Below are 6,022 nucleotides of genomic sequence, written 5' to 3'. Positions count from 1 at the left end.
GGGGCAGGCCCCCCTGGTACCCCCCGATTGGTCCAAAGCACGTCTATCTTGGTTAAGAACAATCAAATATTTGCGACGGAAATGAAGTTGATATTCGTGTTCTGCGCATCAATATTTAGTAGAAAATAGACAACTGGTAGCTGAGTGTGAGTCGGGAGGGAAAGTAAAAAAATACCCTTTAATCATTAAAATCTTCCCTCTTTTTTAGAATTTCTTTTTGAAGAATAAATGCTGATGACTGATGCTTCTTCGTAGTGTTTCGGGTTATCCTAAATCCTGAAGACTGAAGATGTTCGGAGCCAACCACCAGGTAACCACTGGAAGAAATCACATCATTCGAATATGAGACAGAGCAGAATTGAGGGCTTGGGGTAGGGGTAGGGGTAGGGGTAAGGGTAGGGTTAGGGGTAGGGGTAGGGTTAGGTCTAGGCCTCTTCTTTATTGTGTTTGATGGGGTGGTCGCTCGTTACGGAAGTCCTTCCTTAGAAAGTAGATCTAAGTAATTGGGTTCCGAGTCGATTCCTACGATTCCTAGCTTTCAATAATCGGGAACCTGGCCGCCCAGCACTAGCCTCAATGCTATGCGTACGTACGGGCATGCATAGAAATAGCAACTTCGAAAATAAGGCACTACTTGGATATGGTGGTCCCGACTTGTGTAGGTCTAGATCTACTGAAATATCGATACTGATTTGAATAGTCGGTATCAATGTTGTATCAAAATCTAGCCTACAAAATGAGCTGTAAAATTTCACTTGTTTTTCAGAAGGCCGGGGGGGGGGGGTTTGCCCCCCTGACTTAAAAAAAACAAACAAGGGGTGTTTCAGGGGGGCATGCCCCCCTGAATTTGACCAAGATTTGATGTTTTGCAATAAGGTTTGAAAGGCTATCTCTCCATATCGGCACGCAAATCAAAAAGTAATCGTTTAGACTTAAAACCAGAAATAATCGTCATTGGGGTCAAAACTAGATCTAGATCTAGAATCTATATTAGATTCTAGAATTTCCCTGTCACAGAAGTCGGGACCACCCATGGACCATATCCAAGTACAGTACTGTCTGGCCATCTCGGCCGTCTGGACAAGTCGGCCGCCCGCCTAGGGGAGTGTTGTTCCAACTCGTTTTAAAGCCAATCTTATTCGGATATTTTGTTAATTTATAAACCAATGTAATCTTTGTTAAGTAATGCTAACAATCTCGCACGTTTTGTTTCCCTTTCACCCGTTTTCACTGAATGTTTGTTCCTTTTTGCGACAGAGCCAGGTAAATCGAAAGTAGGTCCACCATTTTTTCATCGTCTCCATAACTTGAACTATGCATACTCATAAGGTCATAGACATGCGCAGATGCTATATTACTACGTCATATGACCTGGGACGGAAGGCAAAGACGTTTTTTGTCTATTCCGGGAACGAGGGGAAGCCCTTCTTGCATTGGAGGGATGTGGTGGGGTGGTCGAGTCAACCGGACTAAAAATGTTAAGTGTCCGGGTTGTTCGGCCGGGGCTGGCCGAGCTTTATAGACTCAGTTCGCGCATATCGGCCTAGTGCACAATATGTTTTTAAAATATATTTTCAAGCTTAGCCTACCCATTTTTTATTTTTTTTATTGTTTAGGCCTATTGTTTATTTTTATTATTTCATTTGTTGCGTACATTAATTATTTTTGTGGCCAGTGAATTCGATTAAATGGATTATTATACCAAATTTGGTGATATTCATGGATTGTGTTGCTTGCACCAAGGTAAGGTTACAATTTTATTAAGGCGCTGGTTCTATTTTTCCCAACGTTCGGGAAAATAAACTTGAACTCTTGTTTCTCCGAACGGTTTCCGTTCTCGAGATTAATAAACTGTTGATAATTTACGAATGGAGTGACCCGTGCCTGCGCGCGCGCGTGTGTCTGTGTGTGTTGTGTGTGTGTGTGTGTGTGTGTGTTTTGTGTGTGTGTGTGTGTGTTAGTAAGTGAAAGTGCGTTGCGTGCGTGCATGCGTGTGTATGTGTGTGTGTGCGTGTGTTTGCGTGCGTGCGTGAATAAGGTGTGAACGAGGCGTGTGGGAGCGGGGCGTGGACGGATTTTTTTTTGTTTAGGCTACATACATGAAGGATTTTAGCTTTTGCTTTAGGGTTGACTAAATGCAAAATAGGTTACTGCCAAGGTCGAGCTGTCCTGTTTTCTTGCAGTACCTTTTGAAGGCATTTTCAAATGAAGTATAGTCCAGGAACATTGCCCCGACCACAACTGAGGTATCTGAATATTATAGTCAGACATTCAAAAATCTCTAGATTCTAGCTCTAGAAATTGAATTCGATGCAAAAACGGCTACTTCCCAGTCCTTGCTGAATGGCAGAATGAACGATGCATAAATCCCGCAAATCTGTTTCTTTTTATTTGACAGAAGGGTGTAAAATGGATTTCATAATTACATAATTTGAATGAGTGGTTTTGAGGGTGATTGGGGTGAGACTGAGATTAATGAATCATCATCAATGCCTTTCACCCCTGGCAGGGTACCCATAGGCCACACAAGCTCCTTCCATTCATCTCTGTCCTGGGCCATCCTTCCAAGCTCGTTCCAAGTGAGCTTCATCTCTTGTCCATTTCCACACGCATCTCCTCCTCGTTCACGTGGCCTACCCCTGCCTCGTGCTCCCTGTGAGTTCCACTGCAGTGAATGTCTTGTGATGTTTCCGTTGGGCTTTCTTAATAGGTGTGTCCCATCCATCGTCACTTTCTTAGTCCTATTTCTACTATATGCCTCTGTAGTTGTTACAGTTGCTGAGGTCTCCTTTCATTTACAGCTTGATTAGGTGACCTTCCTTCCAGTCTGATGGTATTTCCTCCTTTTGGTCTCCTTGACAGTGCGCCACGGGGGCGCACGGCCAGTTTGCGGTACCTACAAGCAGTTTTGAAGTCAGTTTTGCAGCCTTCCCCTTTCCTTTACCCCTCTTTTTCCTCCTTTTGCCAAACCTTTTCAAATAGAGCACAGAGAATTTCCCCTATAATGTATCTTTAGCTGCCTTAAGGGCCTCCGGTGGTGTATGGCCGGGACCATCTGCCTTGATGTTATAGCTGCCGCATTTTCCTCTCTCGAAGGTGATTCCATAACTATTGTGGGGTCTTTTCTGGCTGGAAGAATTTCTGGTTGGTTTTCTGGAGGTGGTCTGTTCAAGAGTTGATCACAGTGTTCTCTCCCTCGGTTAAGTTGCCGCTTTGGGTAAAAGATAGTCCTTCTCTCCTTGTCTTTCACTGGTTGAGTAGGCTTGCTGAACCTTCTTGACAGAGTTTCTGTTGTCTGGTGTACAATCTGCAAGTGTCCGTCTGTTGCTGCTTTCTCTACCTTTTCGGCCAGGTCATTCAGGTAGGTATTCTTGTCCTTCTTGATGGAACTCTTTACCTCCCAAACGCCCATATTCATGGAAATCGCAAATCACAATTTTCAGGGGAGGGTTGGGGGGCTGTGTGTGGAAGGACCGGGGGGAGGGCAGTGCGAGTTGTCGTGCCTACCTGATCAGCTACACCGTTCTACGGACAATATTGAAATCTGTCGATTCAGATCAAAAAGGCCTATAATTGATGAAAGGTGTGATTGGCAAGATCATAATATTAGTTCTGTTAAAAAATAAATTAGCTAATAGAAATGTACGGTACTGCAATTTTGCTAAAAGCTAGACCCTTACTTTGAAACAAAGCCTTACTAACTCTTTACCAGACATTGTTTTGGTGCCTTATTTAATCAATGAAAACTATTGTTCAACTATGGAACAGTTTGGACGAAGATTTAATTTACATTAATAACAATTTATGTACTTCGAAAAAAGCTTTAGGCTGATCCTCCAAAACTCTACTAGCATAACAATTTTAGAGATATATATTTATAAGCGAAGTCATTTTGTCACACATAATTGGGGTGTGACGAGATCCGTTTAACGAAATGACTGGTTACCCCAACTATATGTGGCTTGAACCAGTGAAGAAACAATGACATATAATTTTAAAGACATGGAAGAAGCAAAACAGAGTGAGGAGAGGAAGTAGGGATCTAAAAGAAAGCAACCAATGAAGAAGAGAAGAAAAGAAAACATGCAGAAAAGAAAAGCAGAGAAAGACTGAGGAGAGCAGGAAAAAAAGGATGAAATGAGAAAAAAGAGGGGTAAAGGAAAGGGGAAGGCTGCAAAACGTTTGAGGTTTTAGGTAATTAGTAGCAGTGAGGGTGAAGCAAATAGGCCTACATGCATTTGAGTGATGAGTCTGAAGTGATGTTTACAGCCACATGCACGATATAAATGAACAGTAATACAATATTTAAAATCTTAAGCTAGACTCAGTATTCTGACGGTAACTCAAACTCAATGTTATTCTGATGCATGCTCTAAAGGTCTTATGAATACTTGAAACAAGATGGTTAAGGTGGAAGAATTTTGATGGATGATGGTAAAAATGACCTGCTGTATCTTTCTTTGTTACGGGTCAGAAGCCTAGATCTAGGTCTTTTACACTTCTAACTTGTGTTTTAATTTGAGGGATGGAATTTTTTAAAATTTTCAGTGCAAGCTGTAAGGTACAATTCATCAAAGTAGGGGAATGTAGATCTTGAAATTTTGGAAGTACTCCCATAACGAGCGACCACCCCAACATTAACAAGCTCAACAAGGAAGAGACCTAACCCTAACCATATCCCAAACCCTAATCCTATCCCTCACCCTCTATATCTACTCTGTTCCTTGGTGGTCGCTCGTTACGGAATTCCTCCCGAAATTTTCCATGCTTTCCGTATCAATCAGTTTAATTTTTCTTTATCTTGTTGTCTTGTGTTCCCGGCCCATGCTGTTATACAAAAATTAATCTTACTTTCTAGGGTAGAATGATAGAATATGGACATCAATGTTTTATCAACTTTAAAATGCATAGCTCCCTCAGACAAAATAGTCTTTTGATCACTTTTTATACAGGACAGAAGTGTGGACATACCAGTAAGTGTCGTTGTTTCATTCATTGAAAGAGAGTGAAAAGAAAATTCATCATAATATATAGATCTATATATTTAATATAATATGTCAGTCACTCTGTTTGTCCACTTGTCTGTCTGTATATCTACTTAGGTCTAAGTGTCTGCTACAGACTGCATTTCTGTCTCTTCTCTCTCTGTGTCTCTATCAGGTGTGGAGTCTTTTTATCTTCTTTTTTCTTCTCAAAATGTCTCTGCTCCTTGTAACAAAACTATGACAATGAACAGCATGATGATTAGAGCATCCTAATTACTCCTCTCCAAGTCAGAATATTTCTCCCTTTTGAATGTAAAAGTAGTCTTAAAGGTTTTAATTCACACTAGAGGACCAGAGAGATAAACATGGGTGTTATAGAGCATAATTCTAAGTGGCCGACATTCCCGGACCATTTCCAAAATGGGTGGCCGACCTTCCCAGACCCCTCCGGCCGACTCGTCCGGACCCGGCCGAAAATGAGCCAAAAATGCGAAATGAAATTTTGCCGAGTGACCCACAAAATAATAAACGATAGTTCATTCCACTACCACCATCATGTAGAGGATACTTTTCTGCTTCTTTTAAGTGGTTTCCCGTGTGTCAACAACAATTGAGGCTCTCACAGTGTTGAAATAAAAACAATATTTCTTAGGCAGGGGGCCGAGATGGCCAAACAGTACTCTAGATCTAGATATAGATCTAGATCTAGTGCCGAAAATAATAACACAATGTGCACACTTCACTATGTCCAACTTTAAAAAAAAAAATCATCCTTCACTAATAGAGAGTTGGGAGGAGAATGGAGATAGAGTCTAGATCTAGATCTAGTAGGTAACATACATACCGGTAATATTCAGGCAGACTTGGTTTCTCTTTCCGACCCAAAGCCCAAAACTCAATTTCTTCGGAAATGTCCAATTGTCCAATGTACCGGAAGTTTAGAGTTTAAACAAACAGCTGGTAATAAAAGAAGAAACAGGAATAGCAACAAAATGCATGCTAGTTGTTGAAGGACAAACAGTCAAAAGAAGTAAACA

The 6,022-nt window shown here is 41.3% G+C and overlaps 1 long non-coding RNA gene across 1 annotated transcript in view; it reads right to left on the bottom strand.

Moving 5' to 3' along the window:
- LOC106011043 overlaps positions 1-5,921 on the bottom strand; it is a gene marked incomplete in the record, with an annotated part of 19,120 nt that extends 13,199 nt beyond the window's left edge. Inside the window, 1 exon segment of the long non-coding RNA XR_001184640.2 lies at positions 5,830-5,921. This is a non-coding gene — a long non-coding RNA (bcl-2 homologous antagonist/killer).
- Between the last annotated feature and the right edge of the window lie 101 nt (positions 5,922-6,022).

This window comes from Aplysia californica, unplaced genomic scaffold, assembly GCF_000002075.1.
Source record: "Aplysia californica isolate F4 #8 unplaced genomic scaffold, AplCal3.0 scaffold00045, whole genome shotgun sequence".
NCBI lineage: Eukaryota > Metazoa > Mollusca > Gastropoda > Aplysiida > Aplysiidae > Aplysia > Aplysia californica.
This window is presented reverse-complemented; position numbering and strand designations above follow the sequence as displayed.